General features: G+C 42.2%; 1 protein-coding gene across 6 annotated transcripts in view; it reads left to right on the forward strand.

The window, feature by feature from the left end:
- The first annotated feature begins 486 nt into the window (after window positions 1-486).
- Window positions 487-13439, forward strand: part of LOC122564180 (SH2B adapter protein 2) — a 120906-nt gene continuing 107953 nt past the window's right edge. The window contains exons 1-2 of one of the 6 annotated variants that reach the window (XM_043718864.1): window positions 492-1220; window positions 7691-7752. The gene's annotated coding sequence lies outside the window, so the exon portion shown is untranslated. Of the gene's footprint in view, window positions 1221-7690; window positions 7753-13439 lie in introns of all 6 variants that reach the window. The other 5 variants (XM_043718866.1, XM_043718867.1, XR_006315836.1 and 2 more) reach the window with 5 other exon arrangements.

The raw sequence follows: 13439 nt of genomic DNA on the forward strand, positions 1-13439 counted from the left end.
GTTTAGAGATGTTATGACATACTTCTGGTGCAGGTGAAACATGTACCCAGACCTTCTGGCTCAGAGATAGGGATACTACGGACCACGAGAACCCATTTAATTCTAATCCATGTTCAGGGAGGTGTCTTCACTTGACCTGCTGTCTCTCATTCATCCTGAAGCCAAATAGGAAGGAAACACTCTCTGCTGCCTGATTGGATGAATTTTATTGAATTCTATCTTTTACAAAAACTTTGCCCAGTCCCCATTAGAGTTTATTAAAGTTGTTGAGAAAATTTCAAAAGAAATAACCTGATTTTTCAAGATCTGGGAAAAGAACAGTAAAAGTTGATAAACGACAATCCTGGTGGAAAAGCAATCCGAATTTCCCCTAATCCTAACTCCTTTCCCGATTTCCTGGGATTATAGTTCAGGAACAGATGAGCACTGCACCTCATTGGCTGAGCCAGGTACCCAATCGAAGGAGTAGGGGGGAATCTAGAATCCCGCCTATTGAGTCCCACTTAGCGATGACTCTTTACCAACGGGTTAATATCGATTTACCAAAGGGTTGGGCGTCGAGGATGGTTCTCGACCACAACCTATACATCAACAGACTCAGGAGATGGCAATCATCAGAGAACTAGCTCCATACCAACTGCTTTGGTAACTCAGACATACATTGGGAATCAACTGAAGACATGTGTACAACAACATCTGAGGGGAACGCCATTCACTGGCCCTTAGCATTTCGCAAACACTGTTTGATTCGAATTAAACTTTGTTTTTTTGTCAGTTGCCGCCGAATTCCTCAGCTGTGATATCATTAAGGAGGCAGCTGTTTTGTGCTGAGTGAAAGAGAAAGAGACACCCGCCCCCAAAAAGCCTGGACTGGCCAACATTTATATCCCAGCAGTGCGCAGGACCGAATTGAAACTGACAGGGACATTACACAGGAAATTAACCAGCCCCAGTCATTGCTGGGTCAAAACCAGCTGGCAGGAGCGGGAGGCCAGCAGTGCAAACGTCTGGAACCTGCACTGGGCGTGAGTAAACATAGAAGGAGCAGTGTCGTGAAATCATTATTTTGTTTTGAAGAGGCGAGCTCGCTGAAAAGGCTGTGATATCTCAGTAGCCATAGTTACAATGTGGGATAGCCGGCCGCCTCCATCTGTGATGCAGTTCCATCTTTACAGGGATGGACGGGAGGGGAAAAGCGTGGGATATTGTAACAATGCGTGGTGAGTTACCTTTTTAAAACTGCGTGCGGACTAAAATTCTGTGAGGGTGGGATTCGTCTTTAGCCACAAGTCACAGAGGATTAACCCCAGATTTAATTACTTCCCCTTCCCCACCCCCATAATAAACATTGAGCACCAATGGAAGACAGGAACCGATCAACGTTGAAGTTATTTTTCTCCTGAAACAAAAACTACATTCAAAACAAAAATTCCAAACATGCAGGGAGCATCTCAATGAATTTGTAGATGGGTTTACAATGGGAATAGTTGAAAAGACCCAAGTGCTGGTTGTGAATGTATTTGTGGCCGTACCCTGTGTTGAATTGTTCACTATTTCTACCTGCTAATTTCTGTCTTATTCTCCTGAACTCTTGAGTCACAAGGTGAAAGGGTTTTACAGGATGGCTGATCATGTTAATAGTTTTATATTCTTAGCGAGGAGCAGTGACTTCACCACCTCCTTCAAACCTCTTTGCACTAACAATGTCACAGCACATCCCTTCTAACTTTGTGTGGGGGTGGGGTGGAGATGGGTGTGAGACAGCCGTGTGAACCTTATCTATTTATATTAATGGGAATCTCCTCTTGTACATTGCATATTGAAAATGTATAAAAATGTCTTTTTTGTAATTGTCCTATCCTTGCCGTTTTTACTCTCTCCCAATGTACACTCTCTCTATGCCCCTTATCCTGACTATATCTGTGTTTTCTTTTAAGATTTCCCCCTTTTGTGTAACTTTCTGTTTTACTCCGATGTATTCCTCCCTCTGCATCTTTCTCCAACATCCCAGTGAATAGGCACACACAATAATTCAAGAGGTGAGTAGACTGTGGTTTTTATTGGGACAAAGATGGATAGAAAGAACTGGAAGTTAAGCTATAATTATATAAAGATCTGTTGTGTTGCATTCAATTCTGATTTCTGTATCTCAGGAAGGATATATTGGCCTTGGAGAGGATGAGATGCTAAAAGGATAGATTGCACATATGTGCCCTTTTTCTTTTGATGACAGAAGATTAAACAGTGATCTGTTTGTAGAATTTTAAAACAATTAAGGGATTGATAGAGTAAATCAATAGAAACCATCGATGGAGTCCATAAAGAGATGGTATGACCTTTACAACTGGAGACAGACTGTTCTGTTTAGTGGAAATTTCTAACTCTCTTCCTCAAAGCAGCTGAGACTACAACAATCTTCACTGTTGATGGATTTTGTTAGGACCGGAGATGAAAATGAGGAAGTTAAGTGGATGGAGAGAGCAGTGGGGAGGATCAGCCAGAGTCTGTATGATGGAATATTTTTGAGGGGATGAATTGATATTGTCCTGTTCCTATGTCCTCCGCCGCTATTTAAATCTGTGCCCTTGTTTGTTTTCAGTTTGCGATCTTGGTGTCAATTTTGACTCCAAAATTGAGCTTCTGACCACATGCTATCACTGAAGCCAAAGATTTCCACCTGTAAAGCCTTACCAGATCAATTCGAAGCTGGTGTGGGGCAACCATTCCTAACTTTCAATGCAGTCATGGCTGATCTGGTTGTGGTTTCAACACCACTTTCCCTTAGCCTCATCCCTGCTAACCCTTGACTCCATTGCCTATTAAAGATCTTCTGGGGGCTCAGACAATGGGTCGGCCGGGGCAGTCAGGTTTGTGGATTTTGGGCAAGAGGTAGAAATGGGCGGTGCGGGGTTGTGGGACTATGAGGTTGGAGGCGGTGGATGGGAGATCCCCTGAGGTGATGAGGTTATGGATGGTCTGGGAGATGATGGTTTGGTGGTGGGAGGTGGGGTCATGGTCATTCCTGAAGAAGGGCTCATGCCCGAAACGTCAATTCTTCTGCTCCTTGGATGCTGCCTGACCTGCTGCATTTTCCAGCAACACATTTTCAGCTATTAAAGATCTGCCCAACTCAGCCTTAAAAATATTCAATTACCCAGTGTCTAATCATTGCAGGGGAAGAGAATTCCACAGACACTAAATCCACTGAGAGAGAATCTTTCCTCTTTTCCATTTCACACAGTGTGAGAATTTATCTTTTTGGGATCCTATTCTTGGAGGGGAAGGAAAGAGGTTAGAAAAAGACACAGCCTGTACAATTGAAGCTCTTGGATATGACATCTTTTTGAGCAAGGTCACTTCTAGGTTTAGTGTACACCTGATGTCCAACTTTGGTCCTGTCTCAGCTTATCTGCTGCTGAAACCCACATCCATGTCTTTATTCCAATTTATCTCTGACTGTTCTCTCCCACTGTACCCTCCATAAACTGAGATATTCAAAACTCTGCTATACCAATGACTGAATTCATATCAAATCCCTTTCACCTAATTCCCCTGCACTCACTAACTTGGACAGATGGATGGATTCCAAAGATCTGTATTGATTTTGATCCTCTCTGGAGATTGATCTGTGTTGCTCCTAAGCCTCTGATTCATTCACCATCTGAATGACTTCCTCTAGATTCTTCACACTGCCATAAATCTGACAGACCCATTAGTAATCCCTACGACAATTCAGTCTCCTCTTGAATGCTGACCTTAAATCCCCATGGTTGCACCTCTCCACAAACCTGCAGAAATCATTTCAGGAAATTGTCTGTGGATTTCTTGGATGTGTGTCCTTCTGATAAATTTTGCTCTTCTAAGAATTTTGTTAGTTATGAGATTAAAGTAACTGTCAAAGGTTTTTGGTATGTTTTTTTGAATGTGCCTCTTGCTGCTTTTATCCTTTTTTTGTTTTAAAAAAATACATCTTCTGCTATCCTCCTAACTGTATACAGGATTGTAGTCACTTGACCAGTTTCTGATTATGTACTCAGTTTCTAAATTATTTTATAAGAGTTTTTAGTCCAGAATATCAAATATTGAAGTCTGTGTCTCCTAACTCTGAAATGAAATCTTGGTAACAACTATTCCTGATGCCATGGCTTTGTAATCTGATTAGGTATTGTATCTTTTTTAAATAAAAAAGGATATATTTTGCAATGATGGTAATTCTCCCATGGTTTGGTGTTGCACTGGAGGGTTTTCCTGTTCTTTGTCACTTAAGGACTGGTTAGGGAAAGTCAATATGGCTTTGTGCATGGGAAATTATGTCTCCCAAACTTAATTGAGTTTTTTTTTAAGAGAAAGGCAAATCAGGGCAGGACTTGTACACTTAATGGTAAGGTCCTGGGGAGTGTTGCTGAGAAAAAGAGACCTTGGACTACAGGTTGATAGTTTCTTGAAAGTGGAGTCACAGGTCGATAGGATAGCGAAGAAGGCATTTGCTATGCTTGCCTTTATTGGTCAATGCATTGAGTATAGGAGTTATGAGGTCATGTTTCAGCTGTACAGGACATTAGTTAGGCCACTATTGGAATACTGCTTTTCATCTGGTCTCCCTCTTATCAGAAGGATGCTGTGAAACTTGCAAGGGTTCAGAAAAGATATACAAGAAAGTTGTGCGGGATGGTGGGTTTGAGGGAGAGGCTGAAACGGCTGGGGCTGTTTTCCCTGGAGCGTCAGAGGCTGAGGAGTGACCTTGCAGAGGTCTATAAAATCATGAGGGACATGGATAGGATAAATAGAGAAAGTCTTTTCCCTGGGGTGAGGGAGTCCAAAACTAGAGGGCATAAGTTTTTAATATGAGAGGGGAAGATTTAAAAGGGACCTAAGGGGTAATCTTTTCATGCAGAAGGTGGTGTGTATGTGGAATGACATGCAGGGGAAGTGGTGGAGACTGCAACAATTACAACATTTTAAAAGGTATCTGGATGATTACATAAATAGGAAGGGTTTAGAGGGATATGGGCCAAATGTTGGTAAATGGGACCAGATTTATTTAGGATATCTGGTCATCATGGACAAGTTGGTTGGAAGGGTCTGTTTCTGTGCTGTATATCTCTGTGACTCTGACTCGGCAATGAAGAGAATTGATGAGGGCAGGGTGGTGGATGTGATCTATTTGAACTTCAGTAAGGCATTTAGCAAGGTTGGATCATGTGGAATGCAAGGAGAACTAACTATTTAGGTACAGAACTGGTTTGAAGGTAGACAGAAGGTGGTAGTGGAGGATTGTTTTACAAACTAGAGGCCTGTGACCAGTGATATGGTACAAGGATTGGTGCTGGGTCCACTGCTTTTCATCATTTTATATAAATGATTTGAATGTGAACACAGGAGGTATGGTTAGTAAGTTTGCAGATGACACCAAAATTGGAGGTGCAGTGAACAATTAATAAGGTTACCTCTGAATTAAACAAGATCGTGATCGGATGTACCAATGTGTGAGAAGTGGCACTTGGAATTTAATTCAGATAAATGTGAGGTGCTGCATTTTGGAAAGGCAAATCAGGGCAGGACTTATGCACTTAATGGTAGGGTCCTGGGGAGTGTTGCTGAACAAAGAGACCATGGAGTGCTGGCTCATAGTTCCTTGAAAAATGGAGTTGCAGGTAGATGGGATAGTGAAGAAGGTGTTTGGTGTGCTTGCCTTTTTGGTCAGTGCATCAAGTATAGGAGTTGGGAGGTCATGTTGCAGCTGTTCAGGACATTTGGTTCGACCATGTTTGGAATACTGCGTGCAATTCTGGTCTCCCTGCTGTAGGAAAGATGTTTTGAAACTTGAAAAAGTTCAGAAAAGACTTGCAGGGATGTTATCAGGGCTAGAGGGTTTGAGCTATAGGGGAGGCTGAATAGGCTGGGGCTACTTTCCCTGGAACATTGGAGGCTGAGGGGTGACCTTATAGAGGTTTATGAAATCACAGGGGGGCATGGATAGGATAAATAGACAAGATCTTTTCCCTAGGGTGTAGGGGTCCAAAACTCGAAGACATAGATTTAAAATGAGAGGGGAAAGATATATAAAAGGGACCTCCAGCGCAATCTTTTCACACAGTGGCATGTCTGGTATGAGCTGCCAAAGGAAGTGACAGAGGCTGGTACAATTACAATACTTAAAACCCATCGGGATGGTTTTAGAGGGATATAAGACCAAACGCTGGCAAATGGGACTAGATTAACTTAAGGTATCTGGTTGGCATGGACGAGTCTGTGCTGTAGATGTCTATGACTCTAAGGAAATTATTTCTGCATTATGGTGACAATGTGGGATTTCTAATTCCTGTCTTAAGCAGCTATAATGGAACCTCCTGAAAGATATCCATGTTTGTCCATAATTGGTCAATTCTTAAAATCACTTTGTTTTCTGCTTTAAATAACTGGATTCGTGATCTTCTCCCCTCAGTGTTCTCCGATTGAGTTTCTCTCTTGGTTCTGTTCATTCCTTTCTTTGGCCTTGCTGTGCCTAGTGTAATCTGTGCATGAGTGGTGATACTCAAACTGAACTGCAGCTTGTTTTTTCACATTATTGCCCTTTTCAGCCTAATTTAATGCTCCATTGAACGCTACGGCATTGTTCGGAGATTTTCAGTTTTATTTCATGCATGCTCTGTCTGTTCACATAGCACTGCTCCCACAGATCACTGCACTGTGCTGTAGCTTATACCTCAACCTTCTGCACATTTCCTCTGTTCCAACATGTCGTTTTGTCATTTCTGAAATGCTTCCTGTCAATCATGGAAGCATTGTTCAGTGTTGAATGTCTTTGCAAGGGTTTTTGGAGTCCATTATTCTCCAGAATCAGCAATATCTGATTTCCTTGAAATCTTCTTGGTTAACAGCGTATTTATTTCAGTGGGACTGTTGCTGCTAAATTAAATCTCGTGCTGATCACCAGGTTGTGTTGCCATTCTCTGTATATTCCAAGTGAGGGGAATCTTTGGTATGCATGATCCACTGTGTACCAGGGTAGTCACATTGTGGTCCACAACGACACGTATTGCAGAGTAAATAAGATATTGTTGAATCGCATTTTCCGACTATTTACATGGTCTAAGAATGGGTTCTACATTACTACCCTTCAGACCCAGGGACAACCATTCTGGAGCTTATAGGAACTGCAGTCCTGGTTGCAGGGGAGGATGGGGTGTGTTGTAGAATGCTGGGAGGTTGATTAAATGAGTCCCAGGGCCACAATATGGGTGGGGTGGGTGCATCAGGAAGTTGTAACCGAGTCTTTCAGCACACTTGGGAAGGTTGCAGTGATGGTTTTCAGTGATGGTGATTCCAAATAAGTACTTGCTCTAAGGTAAGGATTTTGTATTCCACGTTTACAGCTTTTTTTTTCTCTATCGTCAGTGTGGGTTTTCTGTAATAGTGACAGCTGGGAGTGGTGCAGCCTGATGGTTTTATCAGAAGAGTTGAGGAATTTCTAAACTCTCAGTTTAGATTTGCAACATTTGAAGCACTACATATGACCGTGAGTTAATGGTCGGACATTTGTATTACATTGAAATATTAATACGTTACTTAGGGGATCTTGAAGGTCCAGTTTTGGAAAATATTCCTTCATTTTACTTTGACACAGATGAATTCTGAATCACACCAATGCATTTCTTTCTTTTTCCTTTGTATATTTCTGGATATGAAGCTTCCTGAAACTTTCACTGTGATTTAAAGGAAACAAGACAGATATTTAATGAAAATGTGAAGGTATTACATTTTAATTCTGGTAATTTTATAATAACTTAAGTTGCTAGATTTCATCTCAGCTAGCTAGTTTTATTTTTTTAACATTTTTACCGAGTGAAAGGATTACTAATCGTGCAATGCATGGAGCATCGATTCACTAGATTGATGGTTGGTTTTATTCATTAACAGGGTGTGGCATTGCTGGTTAGAATAACATTTATTATTCACCCCTCGTGACCTTTTGAAGGTGGCAGTAAACTGGCTTCTTTAAAACTCTGTAATCCATGAGATGGTTGAGGAGGTAGATGTTAGTAGCAGACCCACAATGCCCTTTGGGAAGGAATTCCAGGGGTTTGTCCCAGTGACATAAAAGAATGGTGATATACTTCCAGGTCAGGATGATGAGTGGCTTGAAGTGGAATTTGAGGATGGTGGTGTTCCTATGAATCTCTCCTTGTCCTTTTTTAGATGTTTAAGTCATAGGTTTGAAGGTGGTGGTTGATGGGAAATGTTCATCCTGGAATTCAGTTATTAGTGGTGTACCACCAGAATCTGTTTTGGGGCCACTGCTGTTGACTTTTTTTTTAAATAATCGGGATGAGGGCGTAGAAGGATGGGTTGGTAAACTTGTGGATAATACTAAGGTTGTAGATAGTGATGAAGGATGTTGCAGGTTACAGAGGGACATAGATAAGCTGCAGAGCTGGGCTGAGAGGTGGCAAATGGAGTTTAATGTGAGGTGATTCACTTTGCAAGGAGTAATAGAAATGCAGAGTACTGGACTAATGGTAAAATTCTTTGTAGTGTGGATGAGCAGGGAGATCTAGGTGTCCATGTACATACATCCCTGAAAGTTGCCACCCAGGTTTATAGGGTTGTTAAGAAGGCATATGTTGTGTTAGCTTTTATTAGAAGAGGGATTGAGTTTTGGAGCCATGAAGTCATGCTGCAGCTGTACAAAACTCTGGTGCAGCTGGATTTTGGAGTATTGCGTACAGTTCTGGTCGTCGGAGAAGGACATGGAAGTATTGGAAAAGGTGCAGAGGAGACTTACCAGGATGTTGCCTGGTATGCAGGGAGGGTCTTATGAGGGACTTGAGGTTGTTTTCGTTAGAGAGAAGAAGGTTGAGAGGTGACTTAGCTGAGACATATGAGATAATCAGAGTTAGATAGGGTGGACAGCGAGAGCCTTTTTCCGCTGGTGATCGCCAGCACAAAGGGACATAGCTTTAAACTGAGAGGTGATAGATATAAAACAGATGTCAGAGGTAGTTTCTTTACTCCGAAAGTAGTATGGTCATGGAATGCCCTACCTGCAGCAGTGGTAAACTTGCCAACTTTAAATGGTCATTGGATAAACATAGGGATGAGAATGGAATAGTGTAGGATAGATGGGCTTCAGATTGGTTTCACAGATCGGTGCAACATCATGGGCCAAAGGGCCTGTACTGCACTGTAATACTATGTTCTATGTTTGAAATTTGTGCAGTGTATCTTGGATGTATGCACTGCTGCTAATGAGAGTCAGTGATGCAGAGGGTGGATATTTCTGGATGTGGCACCAATCGAGCAGGTTGCTTTGTTATGGATGGTGTCAGGCTCTGTGCTGGATCTTCAATCATGCAGACAAGTGGGGAGTATTTCATCCACTCCTGACTTATAATTTGCAGATATTTGTCAGCCTTTGTGGAGTTGAGGTGAGTTGCTCACTGCAGAATTCTTAGCCTCTTAGAGCTTACATATGTATATGGATAGTTCCATTCTGTTTCTGATAAATAGTAACCCCAAGGATATTGAGAATGGGAGTTCAATGATAGTGATGCTGTTGAATGTTTATGGGTGATAGTTAGGCACTATAGTGTTAGAGATGGTCATTGGCATTTATGTGGTGCAAATGTTAAATGGCCAAACAAGGATCTTGACCAAATTTAGTTGCATTTGAATGTGGACTGCATCGGTATTTGAGGAGTTGATAGTGCTGAACATGGTACAATTGTCAGCAAACATCCCCACTTCAGACCTTTTGACAGAGGGAAAGTCCTTGATGAAGCAGCTGAAGGTGGTTGGGCCGAGGACACTACCGTGAGGAATGCCTGCAGAGATTTCATAGAGTGGAGATGACTGCCCTCCAAAATCTTCGGACCCTACAAACGTTGTGCTGTGTGTGACGACAACTAGCAGAGCTTTCATTCTGTTGCCTTAATGTCATGGTAATCATCCTCCTCTCCACTCTTCAGTTCAGTTCAAAACATTCTTTTTTTCAAACACCAAATCAAAGAATATATCATGCTGAAGATAAAATGAAGAACAAGTTCCTTTGATTATTAGGCTAACTTTCTGTGATCGTATGCATTTTTTAAATATTTTTTTCTTTGAATTATCAACAGGCAACTTATCTCTGCAAGCGAAATGTGCACAGCAGCTTGGAATGATAATATATTAATTATTTAGCAAGCTAGAGTGAATATTCTGCATTGAGGTCTTTAGGTAGGTCTGAAACTCTCTGTTCCAAATATTTCACAGCACTTATTCTCGCCCACTGCATGGAGGACAATAAAGGAACTTTGTTATAAATAATAAAGAACAAGTTGTGTTATGTAAGGATAACAGAATCTTAAAATGTTAGCGATTTCAGCATAGTCTTTTTTAAAACAGAATGAATTTCTCCACTGAGATGGACGCATGGCTGCAGAGTGTGTGCATGAGGGAGGGTTTTGTTTTCCTTGGTCTATTTCTGGGGAAGCTGGGATCTGTACAAGTCCAACAGGTTGTACTTGAACCCAAATCGGACTGCTCTTGTTTTGAAGTGGTAGGGGTGGGGATTGTTAGTACTGTTAGTGGGGTTTAAACTAATTTGCCATGTGGAAGGGGATAGAGAGTGAAGGTACAGCATGGGGTGATGTCCAGAGAAATGTAGAAGAAAAACCAAGTACACTTGGAAGGCAGAGTGTATACAAGTCTGGATGGCATTTATTTTAATGCAAGGAATCTTGCTAGTAAGGCAGAGGAGCTGGAGGGTGTTGCAAGGGATGTGATCTCATTACCAACGTTGAGGGATGGGCAGGACTGGAAGCTCGATTTATTCTGAAAAATAGCATCTTCAGGCAAGGTGAAGGGCTGTAAAAAAAGACATGGAGTTGCAGTTTTGATCAAGGTGGCACGGTGGCTCAGTGGTTAGCACTGCTGCCTCATAGTTTCAGGGACCTGAGTTCAATTCCCGTCTCTGGCAACTGTCTGTGTGGAGTTTGCACGTTCTCCCCGTGTCTGTGTGGGTTTCCTTCGGGTGCTCCGGTTTCCCCTCAATGTCCAAAGGTGTGCAGGTTATGTGAATTGACCATGCCAAATTTCCCGTAATGTTAGATGCATTAGTCAGGGTTGACTGTAAGAGAATGGGGCTGGGTGGGTTGCTCTTCGGAGGGTCGGTGTGGACTTGTAGGGCCGAAGGGCTTGTTTCCACACTGTAGGGAATCTAATCTAATCTGCTACAATAATTTAGTGATGATATGTCAGGTAGTCCCTTAAAGGAGGCCATATGAGTACAAGTTTAAAAACAAAATGAGAGCATTCACATTGTTGGAAGCGTACTATAGACTGTCAGACAGTTAGCGATAAAAGGATAGAAAAATGTAGGAAAATCTCAAATGTAAAAATAATAGGGGGTTTCAACACCCCCCAATATTAACTGGGATAGATAGAATGAGAGGCTTAGAAGGCACTGAATTTTTAAACTGCATCCAGGAGAGCTTTTTAAGCCAGTTCATAGAAAATGCAACAAGAGAAGGCCAATGCCAGACCTTTGTTTGAGGGAATGAAGCCAAGTGGTAAGTGTCAGAACAGACCATTTCTATGGTAGTGACTAGAACTGTGCAATTTTAAGCTAATTATAGAAAAGGGCAAAATTGGACCAGAAACAAACGTTCTGACTTGGGGGAAGGCTGATTTTTAGTTTTAATAAGGTAAGACAAGATCTGGCCAAAGTGGACTGGGAGCAGCTACCTGCAGAAAAATGCACATGAGTGCAGAGAAACACTCAAAAGGGTAATAGTGAGAGTGCAGGCCATGTAAAGATGAAAGGTGGGACTAATGTGTGCGGTGAACCCTGAATGTCAAGGACTTGGTTAAGGAAACAAAAGGGACACTGATGGAAGATACCAAGGTCTCAAAGTGGCACTAGAAGAATATAGAAAATGCAGGGGTTTACTTAAAGAAATTAGAGTCAAGAGGACCCAGGAGAAAACCATGACAGGCAAAATAAAGAAAAATGCAAAGGCACCTTATAAGATTATTGGGGGCAAGAGGATAAACAAGGTAAAGTAGGGCCCATTAAGGGGGAGGCATGGTAGCTCAGTGGTTAGCACTGCTGCCTCACAGCTCCAGGAACTCCGGTTTGATTCCTTTGGTGTTTGTGTGGAGTTTCCACCTTCTCCTTTTTTTGTTTGGGATGGGTTTCCTCCCATAGTCCAAAGATGTTTAGGTTAGGTGGATTAGCCATGGGAAATGTAGGGTTACAGGGTGGGTCTGGATGGGATGCTCTTCGGAGGATCAGCACGGACCTGATGGCCTGCTTCCACACTAGATTCCCTACAGTGTGGAAACAGGCCTCTCTGGCCCAACAAATCCACACCAACCCTCCGAAGAGTAACCCACCCAGACTCCTTTCCCTAGATTTACCCCCTGACTAATGCACCTAACACTATATGGGCAATTTAACGTGGCCAATTCACCTGACCTGCACACTTTTTTTGTTTCGGAATATGGGAGGAAACTGGAGCACCTGGAAGAAACTCACGCGTACACAGGGAGAATGTGTGCAAACTATAGGGATTCTATGAAAGTAACCAACTGCATGTGGAGTCAGGTTTAAATGACTACACAAAATACAGATATAAAGTAAAAATAGAGACGGATGATGCTGGCACGGAAACCAGGGTTGTGGGGGTGGGTGGGAGGTTCTGTGACATACTTGAACAGAGGGAGGAGGCTCTAGTGGCTTTAGCAGGTTTGAAAGTGGATAGATCCACAGATCCCAGATGAGATGTATGACAAGCTGCTGTGGGAGGAGAGGGACGAGATTGCTGGTGCCCTGACATTAGTTTTTGAATTCTCTCTGACCACAGGAGTGGTGCCAGAGGACTCTGGGTTGGCTGATGTGAGGTCCTTATTCATGAAAGATGGTAGGGACAAACTAGGAACCAACAGGGCAGTGAGTCTCCAATTTGTTTTCGGGACACTTTTTTGGAAGAAAATTCTGATGGACAGAATTAATTTCCATTTGGAGAGACAAGGATTGATCAAAAATAGTCAGCATAGCTTTGTCGGTGGGGGGGAAAGATCATGTCTCTCAAATTCGATAAACAATTTTAAGGAGGTGACAAGACATTTAAATGATGTTACCGCAGTTGATGTATTCTGCATATAGTACTTTAGTAAGACTTTTAACAAGGTCTTGCAAGGCAGACTGGTTCAGAATCGAAGAGCCCAAGGGATCCAGGAGTTTTCCAAATTGAATCCAAAATTTGTTTTAGTAGCAGGAAACCGAGATGGTCAAAGGGTGTTTTTGTGACTGGAAGCCTGTGTCCAGTGGTGTACCACAAGGTTCAGTGCTGGGTCCCTTGCTGTTTTGTTTTGTACATTTAATGATCTAAATAGGAATGTAGGAGGAATGATCAGTAAGTTCACAAATGACAGGAAACTTGCTGATGTGCTAA

Source organism: Chiloscyllium plagiosum, chromosome 28, assembly GCF_004010195.1.
Source record: "Chiloscyllium plagiosum isolate BGI_BamShark_2017 chromosome 28, ASM401019v2, whole genome shotgun sequence".
NCBI classification, from domain to species: domain Eukaryota; kingdom Metazoa; phylum Chordata; class Chondrichthyes; order Orectolobiformes; family Hemiscylliidae; genus Chiloscyllium; species Chiloscyllium plagiosum.